We start from the raw sequence: 21,934 nt of genomic DNA, 5'->3' as shown, positions 1-21,934 counted from the left end.
GACTTTTATCCAACACAAGGTTAATGAAACGCTTTAAACAGGAGCTACAGTATTATATTATTAAAGGAAAATCTATTTCCAGAGTTTTACATTTCCAGTGGCCTAATAACTCGAGCTATCTAAACGGTTACATTCGATCGTAAGTTAACGCCGTATCCTGTTGAATCTCAAGCATGCAACTAACTCATTTAATTGCAACCCTTATCGCGTATGAAAGGTTTAATGCTCGCTCGAGGAGCACGCTGATTACGGCGGAGCGATAATAAATAGAACGGGTCGGCGTTCGTTCGTTCGTTCGTTCGTTCGTTCGTTCGTCCGCTTAATTGTCATTTGTCGCAGCTTCCTCAAGAGGGCACACGGGTAATAAAACCGTGAGAAATGAAAACTCAACTAAGCGTAGTAGTACGTGTCGCGAATAGCGAAAAATTTCCCGTCGACTTATTGCTTCGGGGTGTTCTAATGACGCCCGGGAAGTCGAAGTAATCATCATCGTCTCATTGATCGATGGTCTGACATGGCAGGGGTCTGGAAACAAATTTAGAGCGAACGTGGCTAATTAACGCCGCCCCGAAGATCCACAACCCTTACGCTCGCGCGCGTTTTCTTCTAACTACAAGTTTCGCGCATCCTCCCTTCCTTCCATTGCCCCAGTAAACCGTGACGTGACGTTTAACCTCTTCTACTGCAATTTATTTGCAGGCGAGGTTGTACAGGCAGACAATTTCATTTTTCTTTAGGGCAATGGATAATGAAGTTCACTTTTGTTGCTCGAATAGTTAGTTATTAGTAAGTACATATCAATAGTTCTTTCATGATTAATTGCCGTTCATGTTTTTGATGGAATTATATCACTGTTACCACTATCGGCGCTGTCTTTTTCGGTTTCAAATTTTTCTTCATCTAATAATAAATAATACAATGATGTTCAATCAATTCAATATTGTCGTTACTACGTTTACATACAAATTTTTAAATACTCATAGACGTATTGGGTAATATTTTTATTTTTTATTCGCGATGCTTAACACTAGGTTTACGGAACGTGTCAATTTGACGCATACTGAATTTTATAAACATGGTAAACGTTTGTCAGTTTTGATTGATGAAATTATGAATATGTATCCTAATAATCTATTTTTAATTTCCTAATTTCTAAGATGTAAACGGACATCAATTTGTTTTAGGAACAATAGAATAAATCACAATAAACGTCCGCAAACATAGTGCTAATGTTACCCTTTAATATAATCACTTCTACAGACGGCGATCAATAGTAAAATAGCTATAACGCCAATTATATTCTTGAGGAGTACAGCTGGTCGTTGTCCTCTTTAACATAAAAAGTTTACGGCCAGCTGGTCTCAACAGTAAAAGGGGTAGTAATCGTTTAGAAAACTCGGCCTTAGTAACTAAGGCCAAGCGGCGGTAACACATATAAAAAAAATTTATTCGGTATCACGTTACCGATAACATAGGTCAAGGTTATCGAAAATTCTGCAATAGCTCAGCTGACATAGTTCCTTCTGAATGTAATAATGATATTAACAATTCCTTCCTTATAATATATTCATCCGTAACGTGAACATCAGCTGACGTGGATATTAGTTCCACCGTAAATGAATTCACGTAGCACTGAATGCGTCAGATAAATTTCTTTCATTTTTTTCAGCAAAACGCAATAATAAAGATCGCGATGAATTATAAGAATTACATTTCTGCAATTAATATAAAAAAATTAAAAACGAATATCTTTTACTATCCGGTAGTTCTAGCGTTAAAAATCGAGGAAGAGAGGGGGGGCGTAACAAGCCAGCTCGGCGATAACAATGAATAATATTAAGACGGTTTGTTCCTTCGCGACGTTTATATCACTGATGATAAAAGCGAAAACGGGGGATACATTGTTCGCGGTCGCGCGACAGGAAGAGCAGTGGCTCGGGTTAACCGTGATCAGATAAAGGGGAAACGTACTCCATAATACGTAAGGGTATTATGGAAACGGGATTTCGTGGGACGGGACGAACATCGAGCAGTCACTTTCGTGAGGTGGTTGACAGCCTTTTTTCTTTCTTCGTCGGTGATCGTATCGCGGGTGTGTTTTAAATATTGGGTCGCCGAAGTTACGGGATTAAGGTTCTTTCGAAGGTATTTTTAAATTTTGTTTTCTTTCGTTTTGTGCTTGTTTTCATGTAGTGCTACGTTGAATATTTAAAATAGAAATAAAATGGTTCTTACAGAGAACCGTTTCAATTTTGATTTGTTTAATGGAACCTTGTCAAGAGATTAAGGGGATCTTAATCCCTTGCCCTATAACAACGTGACAGGCTCGCGGTGAAGACTTTAAGCAGAATTTAATAAGCATAAACATTATTCAATCCTCCTGAATTCAAATGAAATATTATTCGTCCGTTATCTATTATTGTACCTTAGAGCAAACATGAAGAACGTAGAATATGTCTAGAATCTTCTCTCTTTTTAATAAATTCCTAATAACAAAGTAGTCGTATCGATCATAGTTAAGAAACAATTTGTAGAACAAAGAGTTAATGTTGTTTGTTTACATTCTGATCAAAATACAGTTCAATTTTTTCAAGCATGTTAATTCAATTATAATGAAATATGATTGAATATTGATTGAATATTGACAATAATTACAACACCAATGTATGATATTTTTCATATTGACTATCTCAGAATGAATAAAATATTAATTTTTTTAATTAACTGATAATATACTTCTGACTATTATTCCTTCACCTATTAACTCTTCAGTAACCTTGCCTTATAACCTATTTCTTTAAGAGTTTGATCGCGTGAGGTGATAAAATAACACATGTATTACATGACACTGAATGTAAAAATATTGAAAAGATTGTCAACAAAACAGTGGAAAATTTAAGATATAATTTTCTTTAAAATATTTGTTATTCTATATTATTAAATAATGTATTTTATAAAAGACTAAACTAATATAAAATAACAGACGGTTAAAAGCAGTAACGGATAGAAGATGTTGGTGTACTTAGCGCATAACAGACTGCATAACGGTCCCTCGAATATTTATACTATAGTTAAATATATTAAAATATATAAAATCATGAAAATAAGAAAAGCCACTATATAAAGTATATTTACTTTTAAGAAACCAATACTTGATTACTCATAGGGTGAGTGGGGTAATGAAGATCACTTAAACACCAATTCTAATAAAATGAAAATGTAAGGTAAAATATTTATTTCAATGAATCTCTCATAAACTTAAATTATTTAACTATTGGTACAATACAGAAAAAAAGTATTTTTACATTCATTTAAATAACAGAATTTGTAAAAATAAGAGAGATGTTTTGGACCATCATTGTCCATATCTACGGACAATAGCAGTCACTTTGTAAATAATTATAATCTGAGGACCGTAACACTTTTTGCAGACTATCATTCAGGTCAGTCCCATCTGGGACATTTAGAATGGACTCATAGACCACAAAACATGCACCAAAACCATATTTCAGCGTCAAAATATTACCAAATTAGAAATAAACATGGCATTTATTTTTCATTTCACTTATATCGCAATTATCACTACTTTTGATAGTAGATTAATGTAATAATAATTAAGTTGAGAAAATATCAATCTTTCTTATTTTTCTCTCTTCCACCTTAATTTTCTTTTCAAGACTTTCCTTTACTTTTTTCTTCTTTTAACCGAATATTTTTTGTTTATTGAACAACCTAGAAATGTAATATGCTGTCTTTATCAATTTCGAGATATCTTGCCTTTTGATTATCAACTATGAAGCTGAAAGAGATATGTTTAATGATTCGGCATCTGTTCACATCATGTGATCATTTTCAATAAGCTTGATTGTTTTTCAAAGAGTTTCAGCAATCCATTGAGCTTTTGCAATATTTCTAAACAGTGTTCTTATTATCCACCAAGTAAAGTTATTGTAACAAAGAAGAATACATTTATGACGCGTTAATAAGTAATAGCAGATTGCGAGCAAGTGACCGTCATTGCCTGCTCATTAATTGATAAAATTGAATATTAAACATGTAAATAAAAAATATTTAGATCAAATATGAATATAATCCTACCTATTTATAACATATCTATTAGTAGTTAAAGTTAAATTATAATAAAGACTTCAAATGTTGTACTAACTTCTTATGTTCCGCGCCAAAAATATTACATCAATCATTCTAAAAAACAGATAAGCTTGTTTTTCTTTGTTGTTGCAAAACGATTGAGTAGCAACCGCACATTTTAATAATACTACTGACCATCGGCGTCAGCTGACCGCGATCACCTTATTCTCCCTTACGTATCATCTAACACATTAAAAAATCAATTAACACGATCGTAGATAATTCTCAATTAATACGTATTTTTCCAGTAAAGAGCGGTACTTTTCTTGCCTGCAGTTCCCAGTGCACAAGCTCAAGCGCAAAAAGATTCGGGGCGTAAAAAGGAGAAGTTTACTGCTAGTAAAAATAATTCGTGCCGTTCTCATCGAATAAAGTTCAATCAAACCGAAGAAAATCCATCCCCGTTTATAAAACCGTGAAGATATAGGACACCGGCGTGTCCCATTTCTTTCATTTAACAGAAATAAAAGGCGAGGTCGACTGGGGCGACGTCAAATTGATGGATACCGCAAATTCGTCGAACATCGTTCCTAGTGCATCGATTGCAGCCGGCGCGCAGCTAGGAACACCATTCCCGTGCGTCTTGCCGACGGTGAATTTTATTTACGGGCCAATAAATTCGCCGTCAATAATGATCGCGAGGCATTGTGAATCGATGGGCGCAACAGATGGCGTTCCTCCGCCGAAAGCTGACACACCTGATCGGCAGGAGCGCGTGCACTCGTGCACGGGCGCTCGCACGCACGCACGGAACTACCGCTGAAGTAATCGAATAACGCTTCGACGATAAACTATCACTTCGCCTCGTAAACCGTGCGTTCAATCGAACCAAATTACTTAGCGGTATCGCGCTCGCCGCGTGCCCCGATGAAGATAAAAGTATGACTTACAACGGCCGGCCCCGTGGTTTACGCGTTTGTTTGGACCACGGACCTGGGACGGCTCGATGCGGTATCACGAAGTGTTTTAACAATTCCATTCTCGCCGAATGCGTACTAAACCGCTATTATCGTAGGACTAAATGAGAAGTGTAGTTGTTAAAGATTGAAAATTACGGGCAGCGGCGATTTCCAGATGATTCTTTAATTTCCACAATGCAACCGAGGAGTCACAATCTATCTAAAGCCTCTTAAATTTCTGTGCATCCTTGTATCGACAGGGACTGATTCACTGTTTGTGTTTGCGACTTTATGTTTACTACTTCCAGGAGAATAGGCTATAGCTTCTCATAGTTATCTAACAGGTGCCGAGAAGTTACGAACGATCAAGTTCGAACAAGTAAGAGGCTTACGAAAATATACCAAAATATAATATATAAAATATATCAAAATAATGTATTTACGCGCGTATCCCATTTGACCGATTACAAATCCATTTAGTTCAACCGCCAATAGGAAAATTACTCAGTTCCAAGATTCCTAGAAGTTGCCGAGGACACTCGCACTTCTTTTTTTGTTAACGACTAAAGTTTTCTACGAATTAACAAGTCAGTCAGCAACGAGACTCCATGTGCTCAGAAGGGTTTCGACTTTACGTTTTACACATTTCCTGTAGATTAATTCTAGCGATTAAGGTGGTCACATAAGCAAACTAAGAATTCAGCTACCTATGCAGTCCAGTGTAATTTTAATAGATAATCAGTTATTTGGAGTTTACAACTATCTGAATTAGTTGGATGAACAGTCTGTACAAACTATGTTCTAAGAAGAAATTCTCCAAAATAATTTTGGGTACAATTTCAGAGTTTGAATTATTGAGTTTGAGGACAACCGAGAGCTTAGATACCGATTTCTTTTGATTAAATATAAATACAATTAGGTCTTCGTTTTATAAATCTAACTACCTTTTCAGCACCATCATAATCACAATAATCTATTGTATTTTCATGCAACATTTTGCATTACTTTACCCTGACAAATAATTTAATCTGTTCACGATGACTAGTACTTACTCGCAATATGAATGTGCGTTCTGGTGATAATGGCCAGGAAAATTGCGCGCATATGTCAGCTAATGATGTAAATGGGTTAAAGACTGATCAGAATTGCCGTTAATGATCTTTTAATCGTGGTAAGCGCACTCTTGGCTTGATGACAGAATATTGATCGTGGTAAAATAATCTCGTACGTTGACCTATGTGCAAAGAACAATATGTATTTATTTTTGATTGAGTTAGAAATCTTTACTGCGTGTTTTATTCGTCAGAAGAGAATAATATAACATAATTTTTCTATGCTATGGAAACTTGTAAAAAATTAAATGTTATTAAATTGTAAAATGGGCTTAAACAGAAATTTATTTGACTTTTTAAAGATTTTGTCAAATTTGAAATGCAATCGATATCTTCTCGTTTAAAATACAATTGATAAAATGTATGTATAATTATTACGTCCGTTTGTAACAAATACTGTTACTTTTAAAATTATAATTTTCATTAAAATTTCCAATGTTCAAATATTAATCATTTTCTTCGTTGACTTCGTTACATTTTAATTAATAATGTGAAATGAAGTTTTACAATAAACAGAAATCATCAACAATAATCAAACAAAGAAAACATTCACAATTGATCATAATGTTCGGACGTACAAAATGAATTTTACAATTCAATTATTTATAATTATAATGATATTCCGTAGCGAAGTAGTACAAAGAGAAGAGAATTCCATATAACCAGCAATGGATTCACGTGCGCCATTTTTCATTTAATGAACTTTATATCATTTTATTCAAGTAATTCATATTCTTCATTTTCAACGCGCGTAACGCAACATATTTCGAACACGATGATTGGCATTACCATTACTCTTCTGGTTTTTCTTCCATTCCGCGGGGACAATCATTTTCCTTTCAAGAACTCTCAAAAAGCTCATGAATGACAAAATTGTCTCATAAACCCGCAATGTTGTTTCGTCGCGAACATTTAACGCGCGTTTAAACGATAAATTTTAATTAAATCGAATCATGGGCGGAGCCGGAGGAACGCGTGCCTGTCATTGTCTCCTTGAACATTGTTTTTCGATGACTAATTACGTATGAGTCGGGTATTAATTATCCGCGATACCCGGGTAGCCGAGCAAATAACCGTGAATGAAAACCCGGAGCCCGTCGAACAATGTGGGAAAAGTTTCCGGCATGTCCATTATGCGCGATCATACGTCGCTAAAGAACTATAATAAACTGTGCAGTTATACGATTAAAAATAGGAAACAGCGAAAAATGAAGCAAAAATGAAGGAAAAAGATGAAAATGGAAGCAACGAAAAATAAAAGAAGAGATATAAAGACAGCAAGCATCCAAAAATAAAAGAAGAGGTATAAAGAAAAAAAACATTCACAAATAGAAGAGCAGTTGAAAATAGAATTTCATGCAATAGGGAAGTGGGAAAGAATGTGTTCCAGTTTTATTTTGTACACCAGACTTCTTTGCCATGACACACATCAAAATTCATCGAAAAAGCACTTATACGTTCCACAGTATAATATTGACCTCGGCTGGTTGCACGTAAATAAACGTGATTAATCGAAACATCGCGAGAACTTTTTCCCCTGCTTTTTTTTTCGACGGTCGGTCATTTTAGTTTCGTAAAACAGCGCGGCTCGATAAATCATCCCCCACTCTGGCGCGCCGCCGGTCAAGCGACCGCGTGATTTATGTATCAATTGTTCCGTGCTCTATTGAAACGCGGGGCATCAGTCGTTGGCTACGATTTCGACGGAGCACCGACTCTGCTCATTGTGTTTCACCAAAGTTCGACACGTTGTTACGATCATTTTCTAAATAACCCTCTTTTTTAATTAGACCTTTAAAGAGTTCTGGAGGAAATCTATTCTGAATTAAAAAAGTATTGAGAGTTCCGCTAAAGCTATAAATGGAAACAATTATTAACCCTTTGCAGACGAGGTTTTGTATATTTCAAAGAATGTTGTGGTTCATCTTGTGGTGTATATTAATGAATTAATGAAACTGTTTGGGACTTTTTTGGGACTATTCCTCGTGCAATTACAAGAAGCAGTAATTTTGATATGAAAGAAGTCGCAGTCTATGAAGTTTCGTTTCCTTAGATAAAACTGTTACATTTATAAATTTTTCAAGAATTATATTTTGAGAAAAACAGTTTTCATCCGATTCTCTAAAGCTTTCTTGACGATTAACTAATTTTATTATCTTAGATTTGTATAAATTTAAAGGTTCTTTAAGTATGGCTTCCAGACCTTACGAATGAAATCTGTTAAAGACATTAATAATAAGACCAAAAATTTGAAAAGTGGGGGTTTGAAAGTATTAAGGAGAGCAATAATGGAACAGGTATTATTAAAGTACTTTAACACATTGTTAATCGGCCACGAGTTAACTCGTGTTTGCCCTTGCATCAGCTATTTCAATTCTTGAAACGCAGAACAATAAAGAATATTACAAAAGCAAAATATTCAAAATTAAATAAAAGACATTAATTAAAATGAAACTTTGGACATATGTAGTATGTATAAACAAAGTATATTGAAGTTTATTTAGATTATTTCACTTTTATATTTAATTACGGAATAATAACCGGTGACATGGGATAGCTTCCGTGTAAAAATGCTGGTCAACAATATGTTAAGTACAGCTTTCCGATCTGCTGAATAAAATATCTTAAAAGCATCAATAATAACACCAGTATTTGAAAAGTTGGCGTATAGAAATACCAAAGAAGAAGAATAACGGACAAGGTATTATTACAGTATTCCAAAGTTTGAAACGCAGACATGTACAACTTGGCGAAACGAAAGAACAGGTTTCGTACAGGAGGTATTCTGGAATCCGAGCATTCCATCACGCGACAATGTCATTACGACGAATTTGTACGCTTGTATCCATGTTAGCATCGGAACGTAGCCTGCCGCCCGACACGAAATCAAACGGTTGTTTGCCGCTGGTACTCCCAAAACGCGGCTTTAAAGTCGCACCGGCAGCTAAAGTAAATTTAGCGGCTTTCAAAAGCGGTACCAACTCCGACCGGATGTTCAGCAATGAGTAAGCGATGCGTGAACCGGTGCCGTGCAACCGTCCCGCCCGGAAGCAACCCCTATTTGTATTGCTGCACCGCAACTATAATGCATACCGCATGCTAATGTTAGGCCTACTCGGCTTTCTGAGCGTGATTTTATTGACGTGGTTTCACGCGGTTCGCGGTCGACATTTTTTTTCTGCTTTGTCTCCGCAGACGGTATTCGAATGTGAATCTCGAACTTCTAAAATCGCGGATCGATTGATTCTAAATAGTTCAACGTTAGGACTGTGGAGCGTTTAATGTCATCAACGGACTGCGGATTTGGATGCAAATTCAAGTTTTTAAGAACATAATTAGAAAAATTGAATTGCAATGGAGGAAACCTTTCATTAGAAAAGTATTAGAAAAAGCACTACATTTTGGATATTTATATATTTTTTCATATTGTGTACACTTTACGCAATTTTACATTTTCAAATTACCCATAACTTCATGAAGATTCGCAGTCTAGTGATCAATATATAATCCTTACAAAAATTGTAACAATTCATTTTTCGCGGTTTTTTCGTATATTTATTATAGTATTTTTTATTAATTACCTATTTATTTTCGAAATCGTTTCCTATATTCGACGTTTTCAACGTTTCAATAATTGCGAAATAAGAAAACCGAAACCGTTCAGATTGACGGGTGCGATAGTTAATGATCGCAGTCTATTTGTAATTCTGGGTTACTCAAGTGATAATTTTATGGACTCATGATTTTTCATTTTTTTATGCCCAATATACTTTTTCAGTACTTTTCTTTGGCTTCATTGGAATGAAAGTGGTTTCTTGTAGAAAATCTTTTCGCGAATACGTTTCGCATGACTATAAGAATTTTTTAATGAATTGTATAAGTTACATAATATTATTACATACTGTGAAGCAAGGTTGGGTATATTTTGTCTGGAAGTGCTTTTTCCAATAAGAAGGAAATGATATGTAAATAAATAATCAAATAAAATAAATGAACAGTAAATTAAAGTGTATTAAAAAGGAAATGATTTTTTGTATGCGAAAGGCAATAGAAGGAAATGCAATTATTCTATATTACTTACTGTCGTTTCAACTAGAAATTAATAAGATTTGATGATTGAATATTAAGAAATAATGTCAAATGTGATTTAAAATCAATAATTAATCAATATTTGATCGATAATAATAAGATCTCACATATATAAATACTTGATTTCTCGAAGTTACATTCAAAATTAAGCATGAAGCTTCTTTAGGTCCTTAAGAAAATGTTATATTACTTATATTTGTTGCGTCAAAGATATTCGTTTCCATATACCGTTTCATAGACAGCCCATTATCAATTTTAATCTAAGCTTAATTGAAATATTTTGATATTCACGGATCACAGAATTAGAGATTTTATTATATTATTATACGAGTATGTAAATAAACTCTGAAATCAGGGCATTATAATGTTAATAGAGTTTCTAAATTCTATCCTGACATATGTATGGCAGCGTCGCTTTGTTGAAATAATGAATTAGACGAATACGAGTGAAATTTAAAATAGAATGCACTTCGTGAAACCCAAGATACCGATAAAACGTTTATTATATAAAACGGTCTACAATTACTAATAATAAACGATGTACAGTTGAATTTAAGAATCCCAGCAATATCTATCTTCAGCTGACCGTATTTTACCGCAGATGCTGCGATGCAGTCGCAAACTGCAATTGCAATTTTTTTTAATGAAACCATACGTGACCGTATGGAACTACTCGTATTTTATGACTTTGCTCGTGCTCATAAATACAGAACGAGCAAGAACAGCGGTCTATACTGAAATCGGTTTAGTCGAAACGTGAGTCAGGTGCACGGACGAACGGGACACTACCATTTCTGAGATCATTATTCTTGCATCTCCGGTTGGTACTCGTATCGAAAGACTCGGGAAGACCTGAAAAATGTCGGATAAACGATTCTACCTTCCTCATTGTGTGTCTTAACAATTTTTATTCTCTGGTTGTGGATTTAGCAATGACAAATTTCTTAAACAATTTGCGGGAGACTGGTTTTAATGATATTTTTATTGTACGATGCTTCAATTGAAATTTGTTGATTAAAAGTATTATTACATGGACTTAATAAACACAGAGATATTCATATAATATTAAAGGTGAAATATTATAATTAATATTATAAGTAAAAAGTGGACATTTTATTGGAGAAATTTTTGTATTCAGAACGGATTTTAGATGATGAAGAATTATTCTTACAGTGAACAGTATTTATTTACAGTAAAAAAAATCTTCTGTTGCATTAAATCTATGTGAAAATTAATACACTATTCAATTATGCACAGTTTTAAATTAAATTATAAACGTGGAATAAATAGAATACATTTATATAGGATTAAATAATATAATGATATTTCTGTATTCATATTAATAAATTTAAGTTTCCAATTTAATGTTTCCCTGTCAAATACAATGTTCATTTAGTGTCGGATAATTACTTCATACATAAATTGAATTAAACGATTAAAAGAGGTATAAGGATACAAAGATTAAATTAAATAAATCTTTGATTTCAGTTACAATTATTCTATAAAATGTTTTCTAATGCAGAAAGCACAAAAATATTAAGACATTATATTTTTAACTGCTGCATAAACAACTTTTTTAAAAAAAATTGTTTAAATAAATGAAATTAGCAGTAGATTTTTTACATGGTATACATTTATTATATTTAGAAACTAATCAGCATTTTATGTAACTGTAAGAATATGACTCTACAATCTAAAGTACCCTCAAATCAATAGAAAAATGTTTCTTCTTTTGAGATTTAAGACGCTCCCGTTTCATTAGACAACCTGCTTTTAAGTAATTCTTACTCGCTACTACCTTATCATTTTAATTTCGAAAAGAATGTATAATTTTAGTATTTAACAGTCTCTCTCTTAAATTTTCGTTCGATATTATAAGGCAAGTGACTATGGGAATATGTGAGACTGAACACGATCTCAAACAATAATCTGAACCTTACGCGGCCCGGTAGGTAGCTTTTATTAAATATAATTTGCGTAAAGACGTCACTGCACGAATGTATATCGAAAAGAAAATCAGTTCTCGGGAATATCCATCGCAGCCAATACCATAATAAATACAGTAGTCGTATTCCATTCAAAATTTCGTTCGGAATTCCATCTCAATCGAGCGCTCGGAATGAAATTCCCTGGAAGTAGTTTCGACGAAATGTTCGATGTAAGTTCGGGCACGGTGCTAAAGTTTAATATTTCCAGTGCTGAAAAGTATCTCGCCCGAATCGATTCGGCCGCGCGCGCCTGGAAATTCTGTGAAATCCTCAATATCGACCGATCCGAGGAGCACTCCGGGCCGTGATCAATCGTTTACACGGAACACGGCCCAATCGCGAACGTTTTCCAGGTGCACGCGTGTGTTAACGCGCCGCGCCGCGCTCTATGTTATTGCTTCTGACGCAGTATAACCACAAAATTTATACGGAGCTTCCTATATGCAAATGGACGACGGGCCCAGGCAGCTTGGAGCTTTTAATCGTAACTGCCAGCTTAACCGCCTAGCCAATCCGTCGACGCATCCGACATTGAAACCGTTTCCATGTAATTCTCGAAAATCGTCGGCCTGTATCCGTTCACCACACGTACGCTCGCTCGGTTACAAATCGTGGCCAGTCATCTTTTCACTTTTTCTACTTTCTCAAAACATTTTTTTTATACAGTTATTCACAAAAGTATCCGTCTATGCGTATGTGTGATATGTATTACCGAATTCTTTTAGTAAACTGTATATAATTGTTTAATTCGATATACAGAATGAGTGATTTAATCGTATCCACAAAATCTATTTGTTGGGTAAAGAAATGTTCAAGGCGACAGTTGTTTGGCATCAAGTACTGAAACTAGAGTTGACGAAAATACGGTTGGTATGATTGATACCAAATAACTTTCGTTTGAAAGAGCATCTTTGTGTGATATATTGTTTGCAAGTAGATTCAGGTGGCACAGTTGAATGAGTCACTCTGTATTCTAAATTAAAGTACATATGTCAAGGTTCATGGTAATGTAAATTATATCTGATGACTCGAACTTTAACGTTTGTTACGTATTTAAAATATGTTGTGTCACTGAATGGACGGTTACTTCTGTGTATAACTATATATGGTATGGTCGAAAGTATGGTACAAGCGGATAAGAGGGTTAGTCTTTGAGAAAATCGATTTTGAATAATCAGTCTGCTCGCGTGCATTCTGTACGTAGTTAATCGTCACCCATAACATTGTAATAATTATCGTGTATGCACATAACGTCTAGGTACTGCTTTAATAATATTTTATTTATGTGACTTTGAAGACCCAAGGAAGTTAGTTAAATGGAGGAAATATTAGTTATGCATTTAAAAAGATTAACCCCTTGCCCTATGATTTACTTCTCAACGATGAACGATACAACTACTTCACCATCAGTAATTTATTGAAAAAAGAGGAAAATTTCAAATGTAAGTAATAAGTAGTATAATTATTGATAACAAAAGTATAACACTTAATTTGAATTTAAATTTGATTCAACCAATTTTCTTATTAAACTTAACAACTTATATGAGGTACAAACTGTATACAATCATGATCGAAATTATAGTGTGATAGAAAACATCACCCTTAATAATTTATTTCAAAAGGTTCCATTTCTACTGGAAATAAACGGAAAGTATTTTATATTCAGTCAAATGCAATATAAAATCTTCGCTACGAGCGCAATTGGATATTACAAGGCAAGGGGTTAATGAGAGTTTTATCTTCCCCGGAATATGTCAAGGTACATAAAAGCGTTAAGATTTAAATTTCCATTAAAGAAGAAAGTATTAAAAGAAATTTTTAATGAAGAATTCATAAAAATGTATACGGGTATGTAGATCCGCTATCTAGACATACGCAATACAGAATAATCTTTTAAAGTACTCTGAATGAGGGAAAGAAAGTATTTTTAATATTTTGTAGCCCGTAAATTCGAGAAGCTGTCTCTTTAAAATGTCTAGGGTTGGAACCCTGTTTTTGGAGGCGTTAGTGTATACGAGTACCTCTCCCGGTGGTGTGTTGAATCGCACCCTAATATCTGGAGGCATAGGTGAAAGCCTTGGTCCTTCAATGAATAGCTGATACGGTATCAGTGTGTCACGCGTCCCTTGAGAAAAGTAGCTACAATGTTGACGGAACGTTGGATAATATTTTCAAAAGGACACTGCATTTATTTGAGTGCTCCTAAAGCGACCTTGGTATACAGCTTAGCTGTAAAAATCATAAACTTCTGGTTCGGATTGATAATTTTCATCCTAAAGCAAGTTTAATTAGTTCCAAAAACTGGTGAAGTGGAAAATCCGTTCGGAACTTCTTCGCTTTAGTTTCTAAATCTGCGTTACGATATAATACAGTGCTTATAACTGGTGATTAAGTTACCTATGAAGTGGAGAATTATTTTAACGAGGTTATTCTCCTCTATGAACTAATTAAATTCTGTTAGAAATCTCTTTATGATTGCTTAGATAATGAACGTAGAATTAACTAGTGCAGCTGTTGTGTTATTAGCTTGATCTAATGAAAGCTCATTCAATTTCCTTTTAGTTCGTTTTCACTTTATTAAATAGCTAATTGTATATTCAACAGAAAACACTCGTAAAATTAACAATAATTATTAGTCTGGATAGTTTCCGTATAATGTTGTGCAGCATTCTAATTTTATAGTAGCTCTTATATGGGATTAACATTATAAAATGAGAAAAATGTCAATCATAATTATCTGAAGATCAATCATGCAATTCATCATTTCATTGCATTATTCTTTGTATGATCAATTACTAAAATACCACGTTTTATATTGAACATAGATTATCTAACTAATTGTAGTCATACAATTATAGTAATACATTACTAATGAAAAGAATTTTTCTTCACTATTTCAGTAACATTGCTTACATGTCAAGATCATGTACAGACTTCAGAAATATTATATACTTTCTCGTGCATTTCGTTTTCATACTTAGAATGTTGACACGCAATCCTATATCCTCTGTTTTAGTTTTTCAAATCTTCTTTAAAACTTTTGTACATTCGTAAGTTAATTGTGACATAATTATCGCAATTAGTATTTACAAACTCTTAGAAATTTTCAAGGAAGGGAAAACTTGGACTTGTAAAGCACTAATTTCATGTCCAATGAGAAAATTACTTCCTTTTAAAACAATCAACCGTGCCATTCCACTGAAACACCACTTCTATTTCATGAAAGGGACATATTTAAAATGCTTCAGAGACGTTAAACGTATCACAGAGTTTACATTTCACAAACTTATAATCATGTTAAGATACTTTTAACACGTTGATCGCTGCACGATTTTATAGATCAAAATATACAAAATGGAAAAATATAATATTATATCACTTGATTGAATTGCATTACTATTGTTGCACGTTACTATAGCTGAATGTCACTGTATTAGGTAGCATTATTTATAGTATAGAAACGTTTTCGAATAATCGTCGTTTAATTAAATGTTTTATAATAATTCGATTTGCTTCGAGGTCACTGGTGACCCTCTTGGCATTCAATGTGGTAAATAATAATAGAGCAAAGCTCCACAATAATGTAAGGGATAAGTGGTTTTTGTGAAACAATCATCTGAAATAATTCATCTGTTCAAACCTTAAACGTTCAATATTCCGAAACAAGTGGAATTACAATACTTAAAATAGTCTTGTGGTCAGTAATATAACAGTCAAATAAAAATAAATTCATTTGGCGAACTCTATAGTTTTACTTTTACAAAGAATTTAATAAATTCACGAGAATAACAAATCAGAATATTTCAAGATGAGAAGTATTGTCTGTTTCAAAGAACTTTTTATAACATTACCGTAATCAAAGAAGACAATTTAGTTGCTTTTTCGTAAAGAATAAACAATAGGAAACATGGTGGCAGTGATACTTTCGTTATTATACAACATTTTATTCAGTTATGAAAATGATAAATACGAAAATCTCGAGAAGAATTTTATTGTGCGTATTAAAAAGTATTTATAATATTCACCAGAGTTAACGTAGACGAGAAACAAAATCCGATCCCGTTTCTGTTGTGACTAGAATGCGACATGCAACACAAAGCGCCTATCACTCTTTGTCATTACAAAGTATTCAATTCATTATACAAAACTATGGTTATGTTCTCTTCCAAGCGTAACAATTGATAACAAAAGACTAATATCTATTTTGAATTCAAAAGAATCATGTAACATTTGTGGTTATTAAATTCTGTTCAAATTCTTTACCACGAGTCTAACACCTTATTATGAGGCCAGGAGTTAATCATAATATTTGTATGAGATATACGATTAAAAAACTGTCTACAGTCCGTAGTGTAATTACGGGGCATAAAAAGTACTTAATTCGATCGCGTTCCCATGAAGGACGACGGAACGTCGTTGCGGCGCTCCCCGCGAAACGCGATCGTTCTCCACGCGAAGTTGAAGTCTCCACCCTCAGCCGTGGGCGCACCGCGCGCGGCGGATCCTTACATGCAAAATCCGGAGTGGCGATCAATGGGTGGCGCGCCGCGAGGAGATTGAGGCTGATGGGCAGAATAGGCGGGTGAAGCTTGGCCACGGCATTCAACGGGGCTAACTCTATCCCGGCAAATTACACTTCCATCCCCCTACGTGATAGGTGCAGCAAACATGCCCGTCAACGTCCGACCGAGTTTCTCCCTTATTAGTGACACTCCACACGGATTGTATTTCCGAAGCAATTAATTAACAAACTTTCGCGTATCACCGTCACGAACCACGAACCGTCACGATAACGAAACTTGATAGAAAGAACGACAGAAGAAACGAGACCGAAGGGAACAACCAAATCCTTGGCTTCACTGAATCACCTCCAATATTTAGACCTGCAAATCACACATCTCGTTTTGACGCTTTGATCGCCGTGTCACTCGAACTCGGGTGACACGATTTCTCGGATAGATTTCAAAGTGAATTCTCACGGTGAGGTATCGAGAGAATTTTGTTGGATTTATAAGACGCGAGAAGATTCATACATTAACATGTTGTTGACCGGTCACGAGTTAACTCCTGTTTGCACATGCATAAGATATTTTAATTTTTGAAACGCAGGGTAATGTAGAATATTGCAAAAGCAAAATATTCATAGTTATATGTCCAAAGTTTCATTTCCATTCATTATGTCTAAGTAAAATATATTGAAGTTTATTTAGATTGCTTCACTTTCATATTTAATTACGGAATAATAACCGGTGACAATGGGTAGCTTCCGCGTAAAATTGCTGGTCAATAATGTGTTAATTGTCGGATGAATATGCGTTAGAGCATTACGAAATCGAAGATATTTCGTGAAACGGACAGTGTAATGTTACAGTCTTTCGCAATATTTACTATATAAACTTTACTGTGTCCTACAAATCTTGATGGAATTTGAACGTTTCTGTGCATCGGTATGAAAATTAATCTCCATGAAAGTCGAAGCATCAATATAGAAATTAACCACTATGGAAGTCAAAGTATCAGCATAAAAATTAATCTCTAACAGTACGTTATAAAAATGTTGACCCTTCAGTCTTCGTTTTATTAAAAAAATTGTTTCAACTGTTCGAGATTTTGATGGGAGCTGATTCAGGAGTCATCGTGTTAATAACCTTGATGCAGTTTGTTGGACATGTACACTGATCAGTACTCATTGCAATGAAATTGACCTTTCTTATAAGAATGTCAGAAAATATTTTTAAAAATCCCATCCCTTGACTAACAGTCTACTTTGTCTTCCTCTTTTTATATGACTGCTTGAATTTAACACTATAATGACATACAAGATAGGTAATCGAATCGTTACCGAACCGCATGCAATGTCAAAGTACACAGTTCTCATAGAAACTATCACTGTAAGGTCATCGACAACGTCGACTCGTCTGAGCAATCGTACTCTCTTCTACTGATATCTGATACACGTTCTTCTGTTTTAATCCTTCGATTCTAAGACCGCGTATGTACATCCATCAGCATTTCTATGTACCAAAACATCTATATTCCAAAGGTCTCCCCAATTACGCGACAACCTTACAGAACCCCGACTTTTATATTAATAAAATATTCACGAAAATCTTGGAAAATGAATAAAATTGTTCCTTCAATATCCGTCTGCTTAGAGCTACAGGATGAGCAGTAAAGTTCATCATTCATTACCAAAAGAGTTAAATTCCTCGGACTTCGAGAATCATTAATTCCAGAACAAGTTTGAAGGTCACAGCCTTACGTCCGCCGGAAAACGAATACGAACCGCATTGTTGGACGGGAATTAAAATACATATCCGTGCGGGGAAGCCCGAAGTTTCCCGCGTTTCGGTGTCCTCCGCTGCAGCCCGCCTAAGCTTCGCCGTGTGGAAGCGACGAAGTTTCTGATTCGGCCTCGCCGCGTGAATTAGCGGCATTTGCATGAAATGTTTATGTAATTTACAAGCGAAGTTCGCAAGAACGAGCGGCCGTGGGCGCAATATTAAATTTATTCCGACCGATGAATTTTCGGCCTGCCGAGCACGCGCGGTTTCGAAATTCGAGCTTTGATCGCGGGACTGAATATTTTTGCCTGCCCCTCTAGCGACGGTTAAATTTCGGTGGCGGGTAAATAATGGAGGGACGAACGTCGCGATAAACTTGGCTGCTGGCTGACCAACGGTAAACTCCTCTACTGGCTCCGTGCCGCGTGCATACGCGAGCTGTCAGGTCGCGTTTACATCGATGCTCCGGAATATTTCGCGAGAACCTAAATCAGTTAGAACGGATATCATTTACTTATGCCCGGAGGAGGGGCTAAACGTTCCGCTCCATTTGTCGGGCGTCTGTTCATTCGAAAAACGTCGATATGCCGTTTCTGCCGCACTGTTTACGCGGCAGGTGTGTACATTGTAAACGCTGTTAATTGGTTTTCCGGGCCGGAAAACGTCCAGCGTTTCATCGAGCAGCTTATCAAGGTACTTCGACCGTTTCACAGAGTAAATCCTTTCCCCGTGTGAACGGCACTTTATACGAACATTGTTTCTCGATTGATACCCTCGGAGGGTTACTTTCGAAACTACAGAACTCGGTTCCTCACGATCGCTCCACTCACCCGATGAGAAATCTAGGTGCGCGCGGGGACAGCCAGAGCTGTCTGCCAGTTATCCTCGACGGTAGCGCCTCGTCAGACATCCGATCGGCTCAGGATCGTTCCCCGAGCTTGCACCGGACGAGGGCCGATCGAAGCGTCCCCTTGATCGCGGGGACGGTCCTCATTCCGAGGATCCTCCCTCGATCTATCCACCCTCGGCCCAGGCTAGTCCGAACTTCCAGGTCGCCGGGCGTCGCACGTGATCGACGATCTACGATCCCGGTCGCGCACGACGCGGTACCAGCTACGAAAGTATCTTATATCCGCGTAGTTTCACGGCGGATTCATAGATCGCGTACGCGGACGTGGATCCAAGAGACGGGCGGTTAGCGAGTTCGGTCGCGGGCCGATTATCGAAAACAATGCGAGATAGAGGGAGCGAAGTCGCACACGCGGTGGCCAGTCGCAGACTGAACTCGCGATCCGCGAGTAGCATCGATTTCGATGGAGGGGGAAAGGACTACGGGCCGAGCGGCGCGGGAGGGGGATGAGAGGGCGCGGTGGGAGGGCGACGCAACGAGGGCGGAAGGGACGAGAGAGCGGACGGATGGGGCACAACGAGAGGAGCAGTCAGCCCACACGCGTCTTTAACGGCCGCGTCGGACGGGGCCGGGGCTTATTTTGCTCGCGAGGGCCATTCCGGACGGCGGAGGCCGCCGGCAGGCGCGAAAGTAAACTTCGCCGACGTCCGTCGACGAGACGGGGCTGTCGTCCGTCTGACGAGAGACGTTTTTTCCTGGATGCTACCGTGCGAATTCTGGGGAAGTCTGACAGCGTGACCTTTATTCCGCGATGCGTAAAATTGTCCGGTGAAATTGTTGGGATTTCGTATATTTGATGCGATGAAAGGGCTCTCCTTGCGCCAAGGATTCACGAATTAGATTCTTTTTGCGCTATTTTTTTTTTTTGTTTTTTTAGTGTTCGACGTACGGTGAGTAGTTCGTAAATAATTCGGCGTGGAGCTTTGTACTTTATGTACTTCGTTCGGGATATATATATATATACATATATATACTTGGCATGTGTGTGTATTATGTTGGAAAAGTATCCGACCATCCGTGTGTATGGTATACTTCACCACGTTAAGTAATCGTTTTTAGCAAAGTATATATGATTTCTTAATTGAATGTACTCTAGTTTAGAGTTGGCGAGATAAGATTTCTGACAATATAAATTGTACTTGGCAAATTATACTGCAAGTTTAACATTTGTTATATACGTAGGGTGTATAAATTGATGGGGAAATAGTTTTGTGAGCAACTGTGCATGTACTTAAGGGTTGTTCATACGTGGTTAATATGAAATATGTGAAACGAAAACATAAATATAACAACGTAAATTTATAATAGCTATATGTTTATGTTTTCGTTTCACATATTTCATATTAAACAAAGCCTATTAACCAACTTAAATATAACAACGTAAATTTATAATAGCTATATGTTTAAGTTTTATTTATTATACACATTTATAAAAAGTTTATGAAATAAATTATATAGAATAGGAGGGAGGAGAAGCATTATTTTTTTTCTTACTTCACGTTCCTGATTATATATACGTTCGTTGAGAAAAGCACTTCGTTATAATATTCGTTTATTATGTAGTCGTTTATTATACGATATTTTGATGTATTAAAATTAAAATAGTGAAAGAATTTTGATGAATTTTTATCGGTAGTTATATATAAATTGATTATCTATTAAATTTAACGTAAACGATGGAAATGAAAAAGACATTTAAAAAAGAGGGATTAAAAGTAAATTTAATGTCTAAAAAACGTATAGTGTTTAAAAAAACAGGTATAAAGATTGATTTCGTACATGACAATAATGTAAAAATTAAGGAGTTTATTATAGAACTTCATACCGAAATATTATACATTGAAGCAATAAAACTACCATTTGCTAGTCATTCAGTAAGTAAGGAAGCAGCTTATCATCAGTAAGCTAATTACTAGAAAATTCAATGAAGATTATTCTTCAATTAGAATACGATAGTACAATAGAATTAACCTTCAATAATCTTTTCGAAATAAGTCCTTCTAAAGTGCACAAAAAACTGTAAAAACAGAGTTCCGAAGCGAATTCTTACCTACATTGTTTGAACGTGAAAAATCAGTTTATAAAATTTCGTCTGAAACTGATGGTCGGTTATTAGTTGATTTCTTTCTTTCCTTTAAAATCATGTGTTTCGTACGCAAAAAAAATAAATTTCACATGGGAAATGTACTTCTAACGAATTATACGGGGTGTCATGTAACTGCTAGTAAAACCGGGGCTGATTCTATGTCAAAAAATAAGTTGAAAATATACAATAAAATTTGTTGATACGAGGCTTTGATTTCAAGGAAATCTACTTTGAATATTCGCCAAGTAGCGTGCACTCGACCATGTCTTGTTACTGTACCTCACTGTAGATCATTGTCTCGATTGAAGTTTATCTTGATAAAGACTTGCAGCGTCATGAAAATGTTTATCTTACTTAGTATCCTACTATCTTTATTATCCTACAGCAAGTTTCAAGTGATAGTCTATGTTAAGGTTT

The 21,934-nt window shown here is 35.8% G+C and overlaps 1 protein-coding gene across 2 annotated transcripts in view; it reads right to left on the bottom strand.

Annotated features, from left to right (window-relative positions):
* The window catches only part of LOC116424161 (discoidin domain-containing receptor 2), a 233,103-nt gene extending 213,316 nt beyond the window's left edge, over nt 1-19,787 (bottom strand). For both annotated transcript variants that reach the window (XM_031970186.2, XM_031970187.2), the window contains exon 1: nt 19,352-19,787. The gene's annotated coding sequence lies outside the window, so the exon portion shown is untranslated. The remainder of the gene's footprint in view (nt 1-19,351) is intronic.
* Nucleotides 19,788-21,934: the final 2,147 nt, after the last annotated feature.

Source organism: Nomia melanderi, chromosome 7 (assembly GCF_051020985.1).
Source record: "Nomia melanderi isolate GNS246 chromosome 7, iyNomMela1, whole genome shotgun sequence".
Lineage (NCBI taxonomy): Eukaryota > Metazoa > Arthropoda > Insecta > Hymenoptera > Halictidae > Nomia > Nomia melanderi.
This window is presented reverse-complemented; position numbering and strand designations above follow the sequence as displayed.